Below are 24,532 nucleotides of genomic sequence, written 5' to 3'. Positions count from 1 at the left end.
GAAAGCCCCCCCCCCCCAGGGGGCATGGCCACCCTTCAATCCTTCATTCTCCTTTCAGGATTTTGGACGTGCAAGCACAAGCACATGGCATGCTTTCTTTCTTTCTTCCCTTCTTTTTAAGCCTTATTCATTTATTTAGAGGGACACAGGGGGGAGGGGCAGTGAGAAAACAAGCCTCCGGGTCCAGGATTCAAACCTTGGTCGGCCATGTAGGAGTCCAGTGCCCCCAACCACCATGCTGCCTGCGGCCCCACACTCGGTGTATTTTCAAGCCGCCTGTCTGGGACTCGAGTTACGCCACTGGCCATGCGAGATCCAGTCAGTCATCTTATCTATCACACCACCAACCAGCCCAAACACGGATTTGAAGGAACTGTGGCAGGCAGAATAATTGCCCCTTCACCCAAGAAGTTTGCATCCTACTTCCTAGATCCTGGGAATATGCTGCTCTACGTGACAAAGGGGTTCGGCGGTTCTGATTAAGTTACGGATTTTGAGATGAGGGTAATCACAAAGTTCCTTATAAGTAAAAGAGAGAGAGGGGCAAGTCAGGATCAAAGATGTGACGAGCGAAGGGCAGAGTGGTGCGATGGCGATGGCAGGCTTTGAAGACAAGGGGCCAGGAGCCGAGGGAAGAGGGCAGCATCTAGAAGCTGGAAAAGGCAGATTCTCCTCCCAGACTCCAGAAGGAAGGCAGCCCTACAGATGCCCCGAATTTAAGCCCTAAGACCACATTCAGACCTCTGACCTCCAAAACTGGCAAAACATTAAGTATTTGTATTGTTTTAAGTAGACACATCTGTGGTCATTTGTTGTAGCAACTACAGGAAATGAATGCAAGAATATTCATTTCATCTCTTAGTACTTTGACCATCCTGTTAAGCCTGAATCTCAGCGTTTGAATCATTACATTTCACATTATTATCACATTTGTGCTATAAAATTGCATGAACTATTTCTGGTTGCTAATAACTATCAGGTTTTCACTGAAATATATTTACCTTTAAGTAAACAACATATCCCAAAATTAAATCTAGAGGCTAATTTCCTTATAATGGGGACCACCACTCCAGCGTTGATGGCAAGTTAACAATGCAATTTTACTATGACTCCTTAAATTGTTACAAACAAGTTAAGTCTGGCTAGTTAAGGCAGGCAGATCCCCAGAGCCCACAGCGGCCCGAGAAACACGCTGAGTGCCTGTGCAGTGTGCCAGTATCCGGGAGGAAGAGAGATGGAGGGGCTGCAGTGTGACTGTGCCCCAAGGGGTGCTTTCTCCTCCCCCTCTCTCTCTGAGGAGCATGCACGTCCCCCACAAAATCAAAACAAAACAAGTTAAGTCTTGGTAGGAGAGAGCGGAGCCTGACAAATGATGGAAAATGGGCCATACCTTTGCAGGCAGAGAACTGGCTGTCGCCCTGCGGCCATGGCCTTTCACTGCGTGCTAACGGAGGAGCCGCTGTGAAGGTTTGCTGCGAGGCCTCACTCTGTGATAGCAGTTCCCAGTGGTCGGCTTTTTTTTCTTTTCTTTTTCTTTTTTCTCTTCTTTATTGTGCACCTGCACAAGCACAATGAGGGTAAGAGAGACAGAGAGATGGACACCCTGCACAGGTTCTAGCCACACACAGTCCCCTTCCTCCAGTCCTTTTCAGATCGCGGGCACTCGTGTGCATGCCCTGCGTGTTTCACACTGACCAGGCCAGGGATTCGAACTGAGGTCGCCATGTGGGATCCAGCTTTTCTTGACCAGCTCCATCATTGTGTCACAGAGCCTGCCGGTATTATTTTTGTTTTGGGAAGAGTTTTCCAGTGGAAAGAAAGAAAATAGGAAAGACAGAGGTATTTTGGACAGTGTCTTGTTGATTATAAGTATTCACACCCTTCTTTTTTGCAGCAAGGTACTTGTCAGACATTCTTTTTTTTTTTTTTTTAATTTTTTTTTTTTTTGAGAGATTTTCACTGTAGGGCGCGTGCGCTCGCCAGACAGACAGAGAGAGACATAGAGACAGAAAGCGAGAAATCACCCCCCAGGGGGGATGGTCACGCCGCAATCCCTTCTCCTCCATTCTCCTCTCGGGATCTTGGGCACGCACACACACGCGCCCGGCGTGAGATTTAAGCCACCGGGTCCAGGACACGAACCGCGGTCGACTACATGGGAGTCCAGCGACATAGCCATTACGCTAACTGCTGGTTCCCTTGTCAGACATTCTTAAGGAATTATAATTGTAATTTTTTTTTAATTTTTTGCTATAGGGTGTGTGTGCTCACCACAGAAGGAGAGAGTGAGAAATCACCCCCCAGGGAGAAGGCCATGCCATAATCCCTTCTCCTCCACTCTCCTCTCAGGGTTTTAGGCATGCACCCCTGTGTACCTGATGTGACTTTGAAGCTGCTGGGTCCATGAGAATAATAGTACAGCTCAGGGATTGGCAGGTGGAGTGGTAGTTAAGGGTGCTGGACTTCCACATGGCCGACCATGGTTCGAGTCCTGGATTCAGTGGCTTGCTTTCTTACTCCCCCTAACCCTCCATACCTCACTCTGTCCCTCTCTGGTCAAATAAAAATAAATAAATAAAGTTAAATAAAATAATTCTTTTTAAAAAAGCACAGCTAGACATGTGGGATCCAGCACCTTAACCTCCACACTACCTGCTGGCCCCATGATTACAACTTTACTTTTTGTCATAGGGCATGTGTGTTCAATAGAGAGAGACAGAGAGATGGAGAGTGAGAAATCAACACACCACACACACACACACACACACACACACACCGCCCCCTGGGAAAATGACCACACTGCAATCCCTTCTCCTACAGTCTCCTCTTGGGATTTTGGGCGTGCGCACACACACACACACACACACACACACACACACACAGTGGATTCCAAGCCACCAAGTCTGGGTTTGAACCACACAGCCAGCTGGGTGAGAGTCCAGCACGTTAACCACTGCACCACCTGCTGGCCCCAAGTTGCAACTTTTTTTAAGTTTTATTTTATTTTATTTTATTTTATCTTATTCATCATTATTATTTGTTAAATTTGACCAGAGAGAGAGAGACAGACAAAGAGAGGAAAATGAAAAAAAAAAAAAAAAAAAAGCCACCAGGTCCAGGATTTAAACCATGATCAGCCATGTGGGAGTCCATCTCCTTAGCCATCACACCACTTGCCAGTCCCTCAGATTACACCGTTTTTTTTTTTTTTTTTTAGAGAAATTTTCGCTATGGGGTACATGTGCTCACTAGAGAGACAGGGAGAGAGAAAGTGAGAAATCACCCCACGTACACCAAGGAGATTGGCCACATCACAATCCCTTCTACTCCATTCTCCTCTTGGGATTTGGGGCACACCCACACCCAGCATGAGTTTCAAACCTCCGGGTCCAAGACTCAAAACACAGCCGACCACGTGGGGGTCCATGTGGGAGTCCAGCCCCTTAACTACCACCTCACCTGACGGCCCCCACATTACAACTCTTAAGGGCTGTAATTCCTTCAGATAACTAAAACAATAGCTTATACGTCAAAGAGAAAACAAATGCTCTCCCTTTGTCAACACTGACAAATTTAGAAGAATACAATTTTAAACATAATGTTCATTACTCCTACAATGATTCTTGAATTTTTTTAAAGAATTGTTTTATTTTAGCTTTTTTAAAATTTATTTGTTTATTTAAATTTGACCAGAGAGGGATAGAGTAAGAGTGAGAGAGAAAGAGAGAAGAAAAGTGAGAAAGCAAGCCACCAGGTCCAAGACTCGAACTGCAGTCGGCCATGTGGGAGTCCAACAGCCTTAACCGCCAAGCCACCTGCTGGCCCCTGACTCCTGAAATTTTACAAAGAAAACTCTGTACACAGACTAGTATCTCAACTTTTCCTAAAGTACTTATGAAAAACAAGAATATTTAGTCCTCATGCTGTTTTCCTAATGAACCAAAATGTGTTACACCCTAATTTGAAATCTTAGAAGTTACTTTAGTTGAGCACTTAGAGTTTAAGAAACCGAGCTTCAGAGATCCTGGTTTTATCTCTTCCTGTCATGTTTCAATATTATCCGGCCTCTGCTCTCTATAGAACATGATGAGTTCTTTTCTTCTTAGCCTCAGCCAAGGGTCATTTAGTATACTGACTTAAATATATAATTCACACGCAGATATACTTACGTACTTATTTGTTGTGATTTTCAAGAGGCCAGGTTCAAGACTCCAACCACAGTCAGCTATGTGGGAATCCAGTGCCTTTAACCAAAATGCTACCCGCTGACCCCTTATATACTGATTTCTTTTTTAAATTATTCTATTTAGCTTTATCTATTTATTTATTTAATTGACTAGCGAGGGACATAGAGAGAGAGCAAGAGACCGAGAGAGAGGAAAGTGAGAAAGCAAGCCACCAAGTCCGGGGCTCAAACTGTGGTTGGCCATGTGAGAGTCCAGCACCCATAACCACCACACCACCTGCCAGCCCTATGTATAGTGACTTTTAAAACAGTGTACACAGGGAACCAGCAGTTAGCGTAATGGCTATGTCGCTGGACTCCCACGTAGTCGACCGCAGTTCGTGTCCCGGACCCGGTGGCTTAAAAATCTCACGCCGGGCGCGTGTGCTTGCGTGCCCAAGATCCCAAGAGGAGAATGGAGGAGAAGGGATTGCGGCGTGACCATCCCCCCTGGGGGGTGATTTCTCGCTTTCTGTCTCTATGTCTCTCTCTGTCTGGTGAGCGCACGCACCCTAACTCTAAAAAAAAAAAAAAAAAAAAAAAAAAAAAAACAGTGTACACAGAGGCCAGCAGGTGGCATAGTGGTTAAGGTGCTGGACTCAGTTCCAGTCCTGGACCTAGCTGGGACCTGGCGGCCAGGCGCCCATCTGTGCATGCCTAAAATTCTAGGAGGAAAATGGAAGAGCAGGAATTGCCATGGCGTCATCTCCCCGGGGATGATTTTTGCTTTGTGTATCTCTGTCTCTCTCTGTCTCTCCGGCATGCTCTCTATACCAAAAATCCTCCCCCCTCAAAAAGTGTCCACAGAATAAATAGATTTGTTACAGAATATTTTCTTAAAATTCAGCTAGCATTGGGGCCGGCAGGTAGTGTGGTGGTTAAAGGTGCTGGACTCCCACATGGCTGACCTTGGTTCGAGTCCCAGACCTGGCAGCTTGCTTTCTCACTTTCTCTCTCATTCTATCCCTCTATGGTCAAATAAAAATAAATAAATAAATGGATAAAGATAAATAAAATAATTAAAGAAAATTTTTTTTAAAAATTCAGCTAGCATCAATGTGGATATCAGGGAGTCTTTTGCACTACACACTTTAATCTGAATTAGTAATATATCAATTACATATGCACAGTATCGGGGATTTTACTGTATTCTCTTATAAAATACCTTACACAACGTATTTTTCTCCTTCCTTGACATATTAAAATGCCTCTAGAGAACTTTTTGCTTCAGTGTGTGTTTAAGGGATACCTCCAGAAAAGTAAACTCTAGCCCTTTTTAAGCTGTACTTGAGAACTTCCCCTTCTTGCATTTCTGTAATGAGGCAGCTAATCACAACTAAGGGGATTGTAGAGACCTAAATGAGTATTCTAGACAAGACATTCCTGCAGAAGGTGGGCGGTGCAAAGACAATCTCTCCCTTTTCTGGGGACAGGAGGAGCATGGTAAGAGATGAACAATGCCCGGGATTACGAGGGAGCTCTTGACAAGCCTTTAGATGTTCAAGAGAAAGACCATCCAGAGGGGTCCATAAAAGAAACTGCCAGCAGTTAGCGTAATGGCTATGTCACTGGACTCCCATGTAATCGACCGTGGTTTGAGTCCTGGACCCGGTGGCTTAAACTCACGCTGGGCACGTGTGCATGCGTGCCCAAGATCCCAAGAGGAGAATGGGGGAGAAGGGATTGAGGTGTGGTCATCCCCCCAGGGGGTGATTTCTCTCCTTATCTCTCTGTCTTTCTGGCAAGGCTCACGCCCTATAGCGAAAACCTCTCCAAAAAGGAAAAAAAAAAAAACTGCCTGAGGATGGGGAGGGATGTTTTGTTTTGTTTTGTTTTGTTTTGTCAGAGAGCGTGCACTTGCCAGAAAGAGGGGGAGGGAGGGAAGCACCCCCTGGGGAGTGGTCACTGCAGCAAAGCACAGGTAGGATCTTGATGAGCAGAGAAGGGGCACATTCCAGGCAGAGGGAAAGTGTGAGCAAAAACAGAGAGATTTCCTAGGGCTGCTGCAACAAAGTACAGTCACAGGTCACTGAGCTACAGGGCTTCGTTCTGAGAAACGCACCAGCAGCAGGAGCACGCGTGCTTACTCCATCCATGCTCTAGCCTCCTGCACAGCGAAGCTGGGCGGTCTAGCCTCTTGCTGCTCCGCTACAGACCTATACAGCGTGTTACTGTTCCAAATACCGTAGGTGGCTGTAACACGATGGTAAATGGCTGTGTATCGAAACATAGCCGAGGTACTGTAAAACTTCGTTGCAGAAGATTTTATAAATAGTGCACCCGTATAGGGCACTTACCATGAAAGCACTTGCGGGGCTGGAAGTCGCTCTGGGTGAGGCAGTCGGTGAGAGGTGAGTGAATGCGAAGGCCGCTGACATTAATGTGCTCTACTCTAGACTTCATAAATACTGTACACTTAGGCTACACTAAATTTACTTAAAAGTTTGTCTTCAACAATAAATTAACCTTACTGAACAGTAAGCTTGTTACATTATTTTTTCAGAGAGATTTTTGCTATGACAGAGAGAGACAGAAATCAAGAAATCACTCCCCAAGGGGGGATGGCCATGCCGCAATCCCTTCTCCTCCTAGGATTTTGGGCACACACGCATACATGCCTGGCATGAGTTTTAAGCCACTGAGTCTGGCACTCGAACCATGGTCAACTACATGAGAGTTCCAACCATGTAACCAGTATGCCACCTGCTGGTCACAAGTTTGTTACATTATAAGCTTTTAAATATTTTAAACTTTTCAACACTTTTATAGTAATACTTAGCTTAAAACAAACACATTGTGAGACCAGCAGGTGGCATGGTAGTTAAGGCGCTGGACTCCACATAGACGACCCTGGTTTGAGTCCTGGACCTGGTGACATGAAACACACTGGACATGCACGTGTGCCCAAAATCCCAGGAGGAGAGTGGAGGAGAAGGAATTGTGGTGTGGCCATCCCCCTGGGGGATGAGTTCTCACTTTCTCTCTCCTTTTGTCTCTCTCTGTCTCTCTGGTGAGTACACATGTCCCATGACAACAACAACAACAAAAACACACTGTATGACTGTACAAAGTTTTCTTCCTTCATATCTTTGTACTATGAGTTTCTTTCTATTTTTAACTTTTAAACTTTTTTGTTAAAAACAAAGGCACATGGGACTAGCAGGTAGCATAGTGGTAAAGGTGCTGGACTTCTACATGGCAGACCACAGTTCAAGTCCCAGACCTGGCAGCTTGCTTTCTCACTTTCCTTTTCTCTCTTTCTCTCTTGCTCTCTGTTTGTCCAGTGAGCACACATACTTTATAGCAAAATAAATAAATAAATAAATTTTAAAAATTAAATAATAATATTTTTTAAAAGGCACAAACACACACATTAGCTTAGGCTCATACAGGGTCAGGATCATCAGTACCACAATCTCCCACATCTTGTCCCCATGCAGAGGCCATGATAAGCAAAGCAGCACAAGCTTATATGAATCACAAGAGAAACTGATGTAATCAAGAGATTTGCTAAACACAAGGTGTATGAGGCTGCTGCTGCCCTAACAGTATACTGTTCTACAGAAAACTTTTTAAAATGGAAGTATAAAAAGTACTTTCTAAAATAACAACAAAGAGCCAGCTGGGGGATGGTGGTTAAGTGGCTGGATCCCACATGGCAGTTTGATGGCGCAGTTTGTGTCCTGGACCTGGCAGCTTGAAAAGCACACCAGGTGGGTGTATGCGCATGCCCAAAACCCAAAGAGGAGAGTAGAGAAGGGGCTGCAGTGTGGCCATCCCCGATGGTGGGGTGCTTCCTTTCTTTCTTTGTTTAAAGAATTATTTTATTGAACTTTATTTATTGTATTTATTTATTTATTTGTTTGTTTGTTTGTTTAAATTTGACCAGAGATGGACAGAGTAAGAGAGTGAGAAAGAGAGAAAAAGGAGAGCGAAGAAAAGGAAAAAAGAAAGCCGCTAGGTTCAGGACTCGAACTACAGTCAGCCATGTGGGAGTCTAGAACCCCCAACCACCACACCACCTGCTGGTCCTGGTGGGGTGCTTTCTTTCCTTCCCCCCTCTTTCTTTCTCTGACTCTCTCTGGTGAGCACACATACCCTCTAGCACATTAAAAGAAAACAACAGTAACAATAAAAAGAGTATAGTAAATACACGAACCACCAATGTAATAGAGCTCTATCATTATCAGTGTTGTGTACCGTCCGGAACAGTACACAGGCATAATTAAATGGATCATTGACCATGTCTTGAGTCCCCCTCTCCTCCAAGGAGGTCAAGATTGGAGGCATGAGGAGGAGAAGTGGGGCTGAAGCTTCTTTTTTTTTTTCTTTTTTTTAAGAGAGACTTTTTTGCTATAGCATGAGTGCACTCGCCAGAGAGATGGAGAGACAGAAAGTGAGAAATCACCCTCCAGGGAGGATGGCCATGCCACAATCCCTTCTTCTCCATTCTCAGCTCAGGATCTTGGGCACGCACGCACATGTGCGTGGCATGAGTTCTAAGCCAACAGGTCTGGGACTTGAACTGCAGTCAGCTACATGGAAGTCCAGCATTGTAACCATTACACCATCTCCTGGTCCTGGGGCTGGAATTTCTGATCCTCTATCCATGTGCTTGGCCCTTCTGGTGTGGCTCTTGTGTCACGAACCTTATATTACGTCCAGCCGCCCTGGCACAGCAGTAATTCCAGTGCCCTGCAGTGCTGGCAGCCATATAGGAAGCACAGCTTGAATCCCAGGTGGCCTTGCATGCATGAGTGCACAGGAGCCGGAGATGGAGGGCCGGGGACGAGGACTGGAGTGTGAGGAGACCTTACCAGGGGTGCGGGATGCTTTTCCTATCCCTCCCTCTCTACCCACCCCCTCATGTGCATGTGCTTTCTAACAGTTTGTATTCTTTTCTCTCATTAATCTGTATTTTGTATGGAGCCTCAGCCATGACCCTTGCAATGAGGGAAGGATACTATTTTTCTTTTTAGAGAGATTTTTGCTATAGGACACATGTGCTCACCAGAGAGCAGAGAGAGACAGAGACAGAAAGTGAGAAATCACCCCCTGGGGGGAAGACCATGCTTCAATCCCTTCTTGTCCATATTCCTCTCAGGATTTTAGGTATGCATGAAGACGCGTCTGGTGTGAGTTATAAGCCTCCAGGTCCAGGACTCAAACCACGTCAACTACATGGGAGTCCAGCAACATAACCATTATGCCATCTGCTGGTCCCAGGATACTATTTTTATTCCCTACATGTATCTTAGACCTTGGAACATGGAAATCAATAAATATTTATTAAATAAATAAATCTGTCTTGCTCTTTTCTGTTAATTACTTAGAAACAATTTCCAATTCTCCCGTCAAAAACTTTCAGCAGAGGGACCAGCAGTTAGCGTAATGGCTATGTCACTGGACTCCCATGTAGTCGAACGCGGTTCACGTCCCGGACCCAGTGGCTTAAACTCACGCCAGGTGCGTGTGCATGTGTGCCCAAGATCCCGAGAGGAGAATGGAGGAGAAGGGATTGCGGCGTGGCTATCCCCCCTGGGGGGGTGATTTCTCGCTTTCTGTCTCTATGTCTCTCTCTGTCTGGCGAGCGCACACGCCCTATAGCGAAAACTTCTCCAAACAAACAAACAAAAAAACAAAAATCTTCCAGCAGAAATTTAGATAGGAATTATACTGAATTTTAAAATTGATTTAGTCTGTGTTACTCAATAATGAAGAATTAAGGATATTTTTTTTAAAGGATGTTTCTAATTTTCTTGTCTCTGGTAATAGTTCGATGCTGTGATGATACAGATCAAACATACTTCTCATTAGACTATGCCGATGTGACATTTGTGGGACACAGAAATGGCTCATTACCTGTTAACTAGACTGGTCTGAGAAGTATTTCGTGCTGAGTAAATTTTCTTTACAAGCCAAATGATGTATAGAGATCAAACGTTTAAAAACTAAGAAGAAAAATCAAATAAGGGGCCAGCAGGTGACATGATAGGTAAAGGCAATGGCCTCCCACATGGCTGACTGTGGTTGGAGTCCCAGACCTGGCGACTTGCTTTCTTGCTTTCCCTCTGTCTCTCTCTCTCTTTCTGCCCCTCTCTGGTCAAATTAAAATGAATCAATAAAGTTAAATAAAATAATTCTCTTAAAAATAAATAAATAAATAAAAATAAGAAAAAGAATCTGGAAAAAAAAAGAAAAGCTATTTGCTGATGATGTGTATAGTGTCTTTGTCTTGACTGATATGCATGGTAATCATGTTAGAAAAAGAAATGTTATACACTGTAAAGATATAGCTGATGAAATGTAATAGAAAAAAAATTTTAATGAAGGAAAAAAAAGACTATGCCTATCAGGGCTGGTTGGTTGCATAGTGGTTAAGGCACTGAACTCCCACATGGCTGACCATTGTTCAAGTCCCAAGCCCAATGGCTCGCTTTTTCACTTTCCCTTTCTCTCTCTCTGTCTGGTACAATTTAAAAATAATAATAATAAATTAAAAAATTTAAAATTAAATAATTCTAAAAATAAAAAGACTATTCCTATGAATTTTACGTGTTGATATAATGAACGGGGATTTTTTTCTATATATTTTCTACCTAATTTTTTCTAGAATTATGGGGCATTTTTTTCTGAACTATTTCATTACTTCAAATACTTTTACTGAACATAAAGATTGCATCATCTGTTTTTCCTCTAGAATTTAAATTATTTATTTATTTATTTATTTATTTATTATCTTATTGCATTGGTCAGAACCTCCAAAACAACCTTCCATTTTAGTGGCTGAGAGATGGAGTATATAAATGACAACCAGATTGTATAAAAATAGAACTTTGACTCACCATGAAGGGCAGTAACCTGCCCAGGAGACAAACTATTTTTTTTAATTTATTAAATTTCATTTATTCATTCATTTTATTTTAATTTGACAGAGAGAGACAGAAAGAGAGAAAGTGAGAAAACAAGCTACCAGGACTTGAACCATGGTCAGCCATGTGGGAGTGTCCAGCACCTTAACCACCATGCCACCTGCTGGCCCCAGGAGACAAACTATTTATCTATAACAAATAGCCCAGAAAACCAGTTTACTATAAATCAGACTTCCAGGAAGCAAGAGTTCCAGGAAGCTAAACAATAACCTTGGAAATTAGTAGCCCAAAATGGCCAGGACTTAATTGATAACAGCAGCTGCCCTGCTTTTGGTCCCCACTTCTAACATTCTCTCTCTCTTTTTTCTTTTCTTTTTTTTTTTTTTTTTTTTTTTTTTTTTTGTTTTTTTTCGCAATAGGGAGAATACACTCGCCAGACATACATTTGCTACAGGGCACGTGTGCTCACCAGAGAGACAGAGAGACAGAAAGTGAGAAATCGCCCCCCAGGGGGAGGATGGCCACGCTGCAATCCCTTCTCCGTTCTCCTCTCGGGATCTTGGACATGCACGCACACGCGCCCAGCGTGAGTTTAAGCCACCGGGTCCAGGACTCGAACCGCAGTCGACTACATGGGAGTTCAGCAACATAGCCATTATGCTAACTGCTGGTTCCCCCACTTCTAACATTCTAACATAGGACTAACCAGAGAAAGTCAAATATCCCTAACCAATCAGGTATGATGCCCCACTTCTAGTTAACCCAGCTGCAATTTCTTTAATGCCAACGGCCTCTAGTCAAGGCACAGCTAAAACCTTCCCATTTTTCTTGTTCTCGTTTTAATTTTTTTTCCATTGTCAGAGGGTACTTGTACTTATTCAAAGAGAGAGAAAGCAAGCAAGCATCCTCCAGTGGGAATGTGGCCATATTGCAATCCAGTCATAATTTGAGGTTCGCATACACATACACCCAGATGTCTCTCAAACCACTGGGGCTGGGACTCAAACTGCAGTTGGCCATGTGGGATCTGGTTCCCTATGCACAGCACTTCCCTTTCTTCCACTATCAAACATTCCCATGCCTCTACTTCCCTTTGATAAATCTCCCCACGCCTCTTCCAAAACGCAAGCGGTGTTGGCTGCCTCCCTTACTATACACAGCTCAGAATAAAGAGCCTTTGTGTTTCTCCTATGATTGATCTTTGTTTATTTAAGCATACATCCTTAATTTTGCTCTTCATTGTAACAGAAACATCCTTAATTTTTTGGTCATTAAGAATGTTGATAAGAATAAGCCACACCAAGGCCAGTCCCGTAGCTCAGCAGTTAAGAGAGCTAGTTGGGTCCTCGTGTCAGCGGCTTGGAACATACATGGGTGAGTGTGCTGGCATGCACAGAACCCTGACCCGAAGGAAGAATGGAGGAAAGGAAATGGGATTGAGGTGTGATCATGCCCCACTGGGGGGCAGGGGTGTCTTTCCTCTCTCTCCCTCTCTCTCCCTCTCTCTGTCTGTGAGAGCACTGTGACAGCAAAATAAAATAAATTGCCACACTAAAATATTCCACTTTGTCATAAGGATTATCATTTTTGGAGGGTTTTTTGCTATAGGGCGTGTGCACTCGCCAGAAAGAGAGAGAGAGACAGAGAGACGGAAAGCGAGAAATCACCCCCCGGGGGGATGGCCACGCTACAATCCCTTCTCCTTCGTTCTCCTCTCGGGATCTTGGGCACGCACACACACGCACCTGGTGTGAGTTTTTCTCTTATTTTTTTGGAGAGGTTTTTGCAATAGGGCGTGTGCGCTCATCAGACAGGCAGAGACAGAGAGACAGAAAGTGAGAAATCACCCCCTAGGGGGGATGGCCATGCTGCAATCCCTTCTCCTTCATTCTCCTCTCGGGATCTTGGGCACACACGTACACACGCCCAGCGTGAGTTTTAAGCCACCGGGTCCAGGACATGAACCACGGTTGACTACATGGGAGTCCAGCAACACAGCCATTATGCTAACGCTAGTCCCTCATGAGGATTATTTTGAGCTCCAGCTGAAGAAGGATGTGAGATCTCTATACTGCAGCTCCTAACAAGGCAGACCACCTACAGATTCACAGGTGGTAAAGCACATAGGAAGCAACTGGCTATGAAAGCCCCTTGCAAGAGTGCGCCCTCTACTGGAGGAATGAAAGCATCCCATCATTAATGGGTCTGGTACTGTGGTGCTTGGTGGTTAAAAGTCCACAGAACTTGTGATTCAGAAACTTCCCTCCCTGTATCTGATGGAAAAAATTAATCAGGACTTCAAAAAAGATCTGGCTTCCAGAGCTCAGCTATTAGTGCTTTCCTGGAGGCAAGTGAGGCCTATCTGGGTGGCCTCTTTTTTCTTTTTTATTAAAAAAATATTTTATTCATTCATTCATTCATTTTTAATTTGACCAGAGAGAAACAGAGAGAGAAAGTGAAAACACGAACTGCTAGGTCCAGGACTTGAACTGCAGTCAGCCATGTGGGAGTCCAGCACCTTAACCACCATGCCACCTGCCACCTCTGGTTGGCATTTTTGAAGACACCTGCCTTTGTGTTATCCATGCCCAGTGCAACAATACACATTTGAACATACAGCTAGCTAGCTATATAGGTGGAGAACATGCCTAAAAATATGCTATGATGGGAGACCAACAGTTAGTGTAATGGCTATGTCACTGGATTCCCATGAAGTCAACCTCGGTTAGAGCCCCAGACCCAGTGGCTTAAAATCACGCCAGGTGCGTGTGTGTGCATGCCCAAGATCCCAGGAGGAGAATGGAGAAGAGATTGTGGCATGGCCATCCCCCTTGGGAGGTGACTTCTTGCTTTCTTTCTATGTCTCTTTGTCTTTCTGGCAAGTGCACATGCCCTATAGCAAAAAACTCTCAAAAAAAAAATGCTATGATGGGAAACATTTCATTCTCACAGAAAAAAATATTTTCTCTTCCTCCCGTTAATGGTTGCTATGAATGTCAGATATTTTTTCCATAGGGTTAAAAAGTACCTAAGTATATGACTGTGAGTGGAAAAGTGGTTGAGAATAGATACCAGGTATTGTTGGGACCAACCAGCAGGTGGTGTGATGGTTAGGGTGCTAGATACTCCCACATGGCTGACCATGGTTCAAGTCCCAGACCTGGTGGCTTGTTTTCTTACTTTCCCTCTCTCTTTCTGTGTGTCTCTCTCTGTTCAAATTAAAATAAAATGAATGAATAAATAACAAGTTTAAAATGGTATTCAATTTATTAAAAAAAAAAAGAAATCAGGTATTGGCAATTTTTCCTTTTCCATTTCCATTTCTGTGCGACATTTTTCTTCCTCTTATTATTTTTAAAAATTTGCTACAGGGGGGACCAGCAGTTGGCGTAATGGATATGTTGCTGGACTCCCACGTAGTCAACTGCAGTTCGAGTCCCGGACCTGGTGGCTTAAACTCACGCCAATCCCAAGAGGAAAATGGAGGAGAAGGGATTGTGGCATGGCCATCCCCCCAGGGGGTAATTTCTTGCCTTCTGTCTGACTCTGTCTCTGATGAGCACACAAACCATACAGCAAAAACATCTCCAAAAAAAAATTTTTTTTTAATTGCTATAAGGTACGTATGCTTGTCAGAGAGAGAGAAAAAGACAGAGGGAAAGTGAGAAAGCATCCCCTGGGGGATGGCCACACTTCAATCCTTCCTCCTAATCTAGCCACCTTAACCACCCACAAGCATGTTTTTAAAAATTTCTGTCTTCTGTGCTGTTCCTATAAGTTGCTATTAAAATACATTAAACTAAAAAAAGAAAGTTTAAAGCATAACAATTCAACTATATTCAGAAGTGAAATGCAAATAAACCTAATTTTTTAAAAAGAATTATTTAATTTTATTTATTCATTCACTTATTTTAATTAGACCAAAGAGAGACAGAGAGAGAAAGTGAGAAAGCAAGCCACAGGTCTGGGACTCAAAACATGGTCTGCCATGCCGGAGTATCCAGCACCTTAACCACCATGCCACCTGCTGTCCCCAAATAAACCTACTCGTTAATTTCTGCCTTTAATAAAAACTATTATTTTAGGGCCAGCCTGTAGTCTGGTGGTTAAGGGAGGTGGATACCACATGACCGGCTAAGTGGTTCAACTCTTGGACCTGGTGGCTTAAAAACACACCAGGCACACATGCATGTGCGCCCTATAAAAATCCCAAGAGAATGGTGGAGAAGGGGTTGTGGTGCAGCCAGCCCTCGGGGTGCTTTCTCACTTTCTCTCTCTCTTTCTTATTCTCCCTCTAGCAACCTCATGTGCCCTATAGTAAAACTTTAAAAAAAAGAAAAAAAAAAAGTTCACCATATCCATTCACAGTTCATTTGCATAGATTATTCTTTCCGGGAAAATGTATTTAAATTCCACAGACTCAGAAACTACAATATTGTTTAATAATGATTGTTGGTGTTTGAGATAAAACTTAAGACTTCGGAAAAATAAGAACAGTAAATACGTATAATAATGCATTTTATTTAACACTAACCTATTCCTGGATGAAATAATATTACAGGTCCACCCAGAGCTGGATACTATTCTCAACAGGTTGAGGCCACATGGGGGGCCTGGATTTTATTTCCCACTCACCCGAAAGCAACCGCGTGCAGGTATGCATCTGTGGTCCCAGCTATTTGAGACCGTTTATTTAAAACCATTTGTTGCCTACCCAATGAGACATTCACTAGCCACCCTAAATAAATTTCACTACTCACCCCATGACACTTCATAGTCCTCTTACTGTCTCCCTTTAGCACACATACGGCATCTATCCGGTTGGCTGTTTCACCCAGGAGAACTCATGAGACCAGGGGTTTTTGTCTGTTTTATTCACTGCTGTGTCCCAAGCTCTTAGAACATTGCCTGGAACATAATAGGTGCTCAATTAATGTTTAAGGAGTAAATAAATGAAACAGTCTATTAAATAAGTTACTATTTTAAGAAAGATAATACCCAGTAAAGCTATTACTCTTATCATTGATAATAGCTTATAAATTTTTTTTTGGAAAACTATTTGACATTAAAATCATAAACAGGGGCCAGCAGGTGATGTAGAAATTAAGGTAGCTAGATTCCACATGGCCAACTTCACAGTTCAAGTTTCAGATGAGGTAGCTTGAAAATCATGCTAGATGGGGCCAGCAGGTGGCACAGTGGTTAAGGGCACTGGACTTCCACATGGTTGACCCTGGTTCAAGTCCCAGACTTGGTGGCTTGCTTTCTCATTTTCCCTCACTTTCTCTCGCTCTGTGCCTTTCTGGTCAAATTAAAAATAAATAAATAAAGTTGAATAAAATAATTCTCAAAAGAAAGAAAGAAAGAAAATCATACTATGCACATGTGCATGCATATCCAGAATTCCAAAAGGAGAACAGAGGAGAGGAGATTGCAACATGGCCATCCCTCCTGGGGGGTAATTTCTAAGTTTCCCTCTCTTCCTCTGTCTGTGGCAAGCAACTAAAAAATAAATAAAAATAAAAAACATTAATACTTTACCCCAGAATTCTGGAAAATGTTTTCAAAGAGCTATCCTAAAATAGGGAAAAGCAGGCACAGTAAACGTCAAGCTGTTCACTGTAGTGTTATTTATATAAAAAAGAGAAATAGCAAAAAAAATTGGACAAATTATGCCATATCCACAAACTGAAATTCTACTTATTTGGAATTCTATTACATTTCAACTTCCAATAATGTGGGGAAATACTTTTTTATGTACATGAAGAAAAAAATTAACAGACTATGGATATGTAGTCTATTATTCCAACTACTTAAAAATATGTACTGTAGAAAAATTTAATATAAATTTTTAAATATTGTGTAATTTCCTTTTCGCTGCTTTCCAAATTGTTGATAATATGGTTGTAATTTATATTCTCAAAATAGATGTATAATAAGGGGTACTGAGTCATTTTGCCTCTCTCTCCCTCTCTCTCTCTGGTAAGCATATACATGTTTAAAAGGGGGGGGTAAGCAACTGGCGTGGTGCTTAAAGCATTGGACTCACACATGGTCGACCATGGTTTGAGTCTTGGACCTGGTGGCTTGCTTTCTCACTTTCCTCCCTCCCTCTCTCTCTCTCTCTCGTCAAATTAATATTAATTTACTAAGCAAATTAAAAATAACAGTAAATAAATAAATATAATTAATTAAATAATTAATTTTTGAAAAAGAAAATAGAAAGATAAGACCAGTAGGTGACATGTTGGTTAAAGTGCTGAACTCCCACATGGTCAATCACGATTCAAGTCCCAGACCTGATGGCTTACTTTCTCTCTCTCTCTCCCTGTCTCTCTCTCTCTCTCTCTCTGGTGAGTGCACATGCCCTATAGCAAATTAAATAATAATTAATTAAAATAATTATAAAAAAAGGAAAGAAAAAATATCCCTCAAGATAAATTAGCACCCTCTGGGACCAGCAGTTCACATAATGGCTCTGTCGCTGGACTCCCACGTAGTCAACCATAGTTCGAGTCCCGGACCTAGTAGATTAAACTCACACCGGGCATATGTGCGTGCATGCCCAAGATCCCAAGAGGACAATGCAGGAGAAGGGATTGCAGCATAGCCATCCCCCCTGGGGGGTCATTTCTCGCTTTCTGTCTCTCTGTCTCTCTCTGTCTTTCTGGCGGGCGCCCACACCCCATAGCAAAACCTCAAAAAAAAAAAAAAAAAAAAGATTAACTAGCACCCTCTAACTCTATGCTCACCAAAGTGCTTTCTGGTTATTAAGTTGGCCTCTCAGTTTCCTTTTTCCTGGAAAGGGGATAGGACCCCGAACTACCAACATGAGTACTTGTGTATTTAGTCTGAATGGCGATGGACTATAAGTATAAAATCCATCCTAGCTTTTGAAGATTTTGTATGGAAAAAAAAGTAAAATATTTCAATACTGATTTTTATATTGATTAAATGTAGAAATTACAATATTTTGGATAATTTGGATCAAATAAGATACATCAAAATTAATTTTAAAGGGCTAGTCAGTGGCATGGTGGGTAAGGCAGCTGGATCCCACATTGCCAACTGTATGGTTCAAGTTCTGGACCCGACAGCTTGAGAAACACACCAGGTGCATGTGTGTACCCACAATCCTGAAGGAAAGGAAAAATGGAAAAGAAGTCTCCCACAGTCTCTCTTTGGTCAGCACTCTGGGAAATTTTTTTTTTTTTTTTTTTTTTGAGAGAGAAAGATTTTTGCTATAGGGCACATGTGATTGCCAGAGAGACAGAGAAAGCAAGAAATCATCCCCTGGGGGGACGGCCATGCCACAATCCCTTCTCCATTCTCCTCTCAGGATTTTGGGCACGCACACACACGCACCTAGCATGAGTTTTAAATCACTAGGTACCAGACTTTAACCGTGGTTGACTGCTTGAGAGTCCAGAGAAGTTAACTATTAAGCCACTTAGTGGTCCCCAAAAGAATACATTTTATCTGTTTCTTTTTTAATAAGGCCACTGGAGATTTTTAAATACTTCTGTGGCTTGCATTTGTAAACAATATTATATTTCTATTAGATAAGAATGATCTAGAACACTACAGAATACTGTAGTTAGGCCTACCCTGTAGCACAGTGGCTTAGCACTATGCATTGAGACCAGATCCCACAGGTCCAACCACTGTCTAAATCCTGGCCCTGAGCAGCTTGAAAAAACACTCCAGGTGGCGTCAGCAGGTGGTATGGTGGTTAAGGTGCTGGACTCCCACATGGCCAATGGTGGTTCAAGTCATGAACCTGACAACTTGCTTTCTCACTCTGTCTAGTGAGTGCATGTGTCCTATAATTAAAATAATAATAAACAAAATTAAATATTTTTTAAAAAGAAAAAAACACTCCAGGTACATGTACACATGTCCCCCCAAATCCTGACAGAAATGAAAGGGGAAAGGATTACAGCATGACAACATCCTATAGGGGAGGGTTCTCTCTCTTCCTCTGGCAAGCACACATACTCTCTGGCAATTAAAATAAATTTTTAAATGGAAACAAAATAGTGCAGCCAATGTAAATATGTATACAATCTCCCTATAAATTAGCACATTGATACTCTGGTTTAGACATCTGACTCCAGTGAGCTTTCCTGGCACAAGTCTTTCCCTCACAGAGTGATCAACTTTGCATTAACAAAATCAAGCTCTGAGGGACCAGCAGTTAGCGTAATGGCTATGTCGCTGGACTCCCACCTAGTCGACCGCAGTTCGAGTCCTGGACCCGGTGACTTAAACTCACACTGGGCACGTGTGTGTGTGTGCCCAAGATCCCGAGAGGAGAATGGAGGAGAAGGGATTGCGGCGTGGCCATCCCCCCAGGGGGTGATTTCTCACTTTCTGTCTCTCTGTCTCTGTCTGTCTGGCAAGCGCACACGCTCTATAGCAAAAAAAAAAAAAAAAAAAAAAAATCAAGCCCTGAAAAAATCAGAAGAGTAGACCTTTATTGAAGTGAGCAAATCGAAGTGCTGGCATTCTCTGAGCTTCCTGGGCACAAACTGTCAGCCCAGCCATTCTATCGCCTGGCATTTCTCTCCTGGCTCTAGTCTTGTGTTGAGACTATGTTCTTCAAGGGACAGGGCTGTACATTATTTATCTTTGTTTTCCTACCATGTGGGTGCCTTATATAAATATTCAAAAGTTTGTGGGGCTGGCAGGTGGCGTAGCGGTTAAGGATGCTGGACTCTCACATGACCAACTGAGGTCGAGTCCTGGACCTGGTGGCTTGTTTTCTCACTTTTTCTCAATCTCTTCCGCTCTGTCCCTCTGTGATCAAATTAAAATAAATAAATACATAAAGTTAAATAATTCTTTTAAAAGAAACATTTGTTAAGTAATCATTTACATTTTATGCCTTTGATCATAGCTATAAGCTTCATTGCCTCAAGGATTTGAACATAACTCTGCATTGTTTTTTCCTTCATCTAATTGCAAACAGCCTGTAAAGTTTGAATACATGAAGACCTGAAAGAAAGCAAAGTAATTATGGTCCTGTTAACTAAAAATGGTGACTAATGGGACCAGCAGGTGGCATGGTGGTTAAGGTGCTGGACACTCCCACATGGCTGACCACGGTTCAAGTGCTGGAACTGGTGGCTTGCTTTCTCACTTTCTGTCTCTCTCTCTCTCTTTCTCTCTTTCTCTCTGTCTGTGTGTGTCTCTATGGTCAAGTTAAAATAAATGAATGAATAAATTAAAAATTAAATAAATAATTCTTTAAAAAAAAAAAGGTGACTAATATCTATGGAGTGAAAGTTTGATAACCATTACAACACTTTGACGTGTTTGATCATAACCTTTATCATAGCCTTGATATTTTAGCAGCAGGGACAGAGCCTTAGAGACAGGCCACAGAACTGATATTTCATCATTGCGTGATAGACTGTATTATGTGACCTCTGGTTTGTCCCTGAAGTCCAATAGCAACCTTAAGGCTATTATAGAATAGAGGTGGAAAGGAAAACAGATGACACAAAAAGAAAAGTAGGTCTCTCACGGGATCAGGGCAGAGCTTTGGCCTCATAACATAGACCAGATGGCAATTACTCCTTTCTCAGCAAGTAGCTTCTCAATGTCCTATGGGTTGTGAAAATAAATTCACTATCAACTTCACCTAAAAATTATTTTTGAATACTGTGCCAGCATCAAAACATTGCTAAAAACACACAAGAAAAAAAAGAAAGGTGAAAAAAAAAAAACCTTTTCCTAAATATTTAAGTTGTTGGAAGGAAAATCCTTTCCTGAGAAATGCTATTTACCCAACAAAAAATCTTGGCTTCAGGTTTATTCTCATTTTTTACTTTGAAATGAAGTAAATGACTTTTATTTTCCCCGATTTTGTGACTGTACTGTAAAAGCCACTGAAAATGCCTGAGAGGGCCCAGCCAGAGGCGCAACGTTTAAAGCTCTGGACTTCCACATCGTCGACCACAGTTCAAGTTCTAGACCTGGCAGCTTGCTTTCTCACTTTCCCTCTCTCTCTCACTGTCTCTCTCTGGTGAGCACATGTGCCCTGCAGCAAATTTAAAAATAATAATAACTATTGGGAACCAGCAGTTAGCGTAATGGCTATCTCACTGGACTCCCATGTAGTCGACTGCAGTTCACGTCCTGGACTCGGTGGCTTATAACTCACGCCGGGCGCGTGTGCGTACGTGCCCAAGATCCCAAGAAGGGAGGAGAAGGGCGTGCGGCATGCCCATCCCCCCAGGAGGGTGATTTCTCATTGTCTCTATGTCTCTCTCTGTCTGTCTGGTGAGCGCACGCACCCTATAGCGAAAACCTCTCCAAAATAATAATAACTAGGACCATCAGATGGCAAAATGGTTACATCGCTGGACTCCCAGGTGGCTGACTATGGTTCAGGCCTAGACCTGATAGCTTGAAACTCATGCCTGGCCCATGTGTGTGCATGCCAAAAATCCCGAGAGGATAATGGAAGAGAAGGGACTGCAGCATGGCCATCCTCCCTGGGGGGGTGATTTCTCACTTTCTGTTTCTCCATCTCTCCAGTGAGTACACCCACCCTATAGAAAAAATCTCTAACAACAAAAAATAATAAATAATTCTAAAAAAAAAAAATGCCTGAGAAACTACTGGTGCTAGCTTTACTGAAGTTAAATACTTATAGTTACTAATCCTATAGCTATGTGTACCCATCCTTTCATAGTTTTATAAAAATTATGTATGCAAGAATGCAGTTGTTCTCTTCTACTTCCACAGCTCAAAAGAAACCTTCCTGTTGCCTAAATTAAAGCAAATATTTCTGAAAGGTGACTTAGTGATTCCAATTTAAAAATTTAATTTGAATGCCAGCAGGTGGGCAGGTGGCTTAGAGGTTAAGGTGCTGGACCCCACGTGATCGATTCCACAGTTCAAGTCCTACACCCAGCTGCTTGAAAATCATGCCAGTCTTGTACCCATGCGTGTCCAAAATCCTGAAAAAGGGATGGAGAAGGGATTTCCTTGTGGCCAAACTGGGGAGCGGGGATGATATCACACGCTGGTCCCCCCCCCATGCACACACCTACAACAATAAACAAAAAAATTAATGATGGTTTTACTTTGTAGTTTGAGACACCTCTAACAAATTACAATTCAGTTGTCCTAACTAAAAGAAATATTTAAGTCCTACTCCTGCTAGCTAACTTAACAAAATTTCCCGCTGGGACCGTTTTTTTCCTTCTGGGAGAGAAGAAATCCTACCTATGCTAAAGCTTTTTAGCATTTTACACGTGGGCTGCCAGTCATTTTTCAGCCCTTGCCTTCTGAGTAGCTGCTTGCTCTAATATTTCCCAGAACTGATTTGTTCTACTTGACTGTTTCCGCAACTCTGACTTCAGGTAGGGAAAACAGGAACAGGACGACAAGGAATAGTGTACTAGCTCCTGGGACAAGAAGCAAAGTTCACAGCACAAGTCACCAGATAATGAACTTGACTCAGAATGCGCACAAACAAGAGAGTTGTAAAGTGATTTCAAGTGCTCCAAAATCAGCACTTGAAATAAAATTGCACTTGTTTCTAACCCCCATTTCCACCTTAGAGATACTGAAAACGTGAACATCCGCCATTAGTAGTTACTGAATAGCTGAATGACATTCATGAATGGGGGGTTTAGAGTACAGTAACTCGACATTTGAATTATAGACGCTCTGTTCATTATCACGCGAGAATTACAAAATGTGAAGCACAATAAAGAAAAATTGGGTCCTAAAGACCTCACCGACAAGTTTCCGTCGGGACGGCCAAGCCTGCCCAGAAGGAAAGATGCGGAAGAACGAACCAGGTAACTTTCGGAAGGCCGCCAGCACCCAAGATCCCGGCGCGAACGCAACACTACCACCGCGCATGCGCAGCTCTCTGGGCACACGACGGCGGGCGCGCGCCGGGCCCCGCTTATCTAGGGGGTGGGGCGGGGTTGTGTCACGTGGCCAGGATTGCGGCAATTCTGGCCCAATCAGAGACGTCTCGAGAAGCGCCCTTGCAGAGCAATTCGGGTAACCCCGGTCCTTCCGGAGTCGTGACCTCTTTTTTTGGACCTGGCTTTTAGGCTCTGCTTTTGAATCTAAGAGTCGTATTTGCAGAAAGCCTTGCCTTGTGTCCAGCGAATCTAATTAGGGGCACACTCTGAAGTGATTAACGATTTTTATTTTGTTTTTATTACTAAAGTGGCATGTCTTTAATTTCGAGTCCTGTTCCCGGAGATGTTCAAATCCTTTTCCTATTGCTTTGGATTCCAGAATCGCTGGAGGGCGCGCTGTTGTAAAAAACAACACCCGGGAAAGGGAAAAAAAGGAAAAACAATGTTTTATTTATATATTAGGAATTAAGGTTTGAGGAAAGGCAAGATAAAATTTTAAGGAGGGAAGTGTCCCCTATGACTAGGTCAGATAACTCACCTCAAAACTGTACCCCAGGGACCAGCAGGTGACCTAATGGCTATGTCGCTGGACTCTCATGTAGTCAACCGCGGTTCAAGTCCCGGACCTGGTGGCTTAAACTCACGCGGGGCGCCTGTGCATGCGTGCTCAAGGTCCCAAGTGGAGAATGGAGGAGGGATTGCAGCGTGGCCATCCCCCCTGGGGGGTGATTTCTCGATTTCTGTCTCTCTCTGGCGATAGAATGCGCCCTATAGCAAAAAAAAAAAAAAAAAAGGCTTTGTCAGTTTAAGCATTTAAATTAAAATCTTGTTTAGTTAAGCCTCCTACCAAGAATCTGAAGTAGTGATGACTTGCCCAGGAGCGTGCTGGGAAACAAGGCCTTAGAGAAATTTAATCTTAACGCTGGAGTCCCTTAAGGGAAGGTGAAGGGAATGAAGTAAAGGCAAATGGAAGAGCCTGGGTTCTGGAGCTCTTCTTCAGGTACCCACTGACTGATCCATCCCAGGAACCTTGGCATTGTTCCTGCTACATAGCCCAAGAGGGTGGCTTGGGGAGAAGAAAAAAGTGTTTTGGGTGAAGTTTGGTAAAAATGCTTCACCTGTAATCCTGGTCACAAAGATTTCACACAGATAAGTCCTGGACACCTCAATACTGGGTTTGCAAAAGGCCCTGGCGTGGGTTGAGGGCCTGCAAAGAACAGCTGTGAGCGCTGGACTTGGCACCGCTTCTCAGGCTTGAGGGAGATGGTAATTGCTGCTTCCTTGGTTTCCTCTGGGTCTGCATAGCTAACTACAGTTTGAGTCCCGGATTTGAGTTCCGAACTGGGCAGCTTAAAACTCATGCTGAGGTACCAGCGGGTGGTGTGGTGGTTAAGGCACTGGACACTCCCACATGGCTGACCATGGTTCAAGTCCTGGACTTGGTGGCTAGCTTTCTCACCTTCTCTCTCTCTCTCTGTCTGTGTGTTTCTCTGGTCAAATTAAAAATGAATGAATGAATGAATAAAGTTAAATAAATGATT

General features: G+C 43.0%; 1 long non-coding RNA gene across 1 annotated transcript in view; it reads right to left on the bottom strand.

Annotated features, from left to right (window-relative positions):
- The window catches only part of LOC102483379 (uncharacterized), a 45,752-nt gene extending 22,765 nt beyond the window's left edge, over positions 1-22,987 (bottom strand). Inside the window, exons 1-3 of the long non-coding RNA XR_337402.2 lie at positions 22,854-22,987; positions 15,858-16,005; positions 1,391-1,558 (exon numbers count right to left, since the gene is read on the bottom strand). This is a non-coding gene — a long non-coding RNA (uncharacterized LOC102483379). The remainder of the gene's footprint in view (positions 1-1,390; positions 1,559-15,857; positions 16,006-22,853) is intronic.
- Between the last annotated feature and the right edge of the window lie 1,545 nt (positions 22,988-24,532).

The sequence above is a fragment of the Tupaia chinensis genome, unplaced genomic scaffold (genome assembly GCF_000334495.1).
Source record: "Tupaia chinensis unplaced genomic scaffold, TupChi_1.0 Scaffold145814_1, whole genome shotgun sequence".
Taxonomy (NCBI): Eukaryota; Metazoa; Chordata; class Mammalia; order Scandentia; family Tupaiidae; genus Tupaia; species Tupaia belangeri.
Note: the sequence above shows the minus strand (reverse complement) of the source record. Positions and strands in the feature narration are given on the sequence as shown.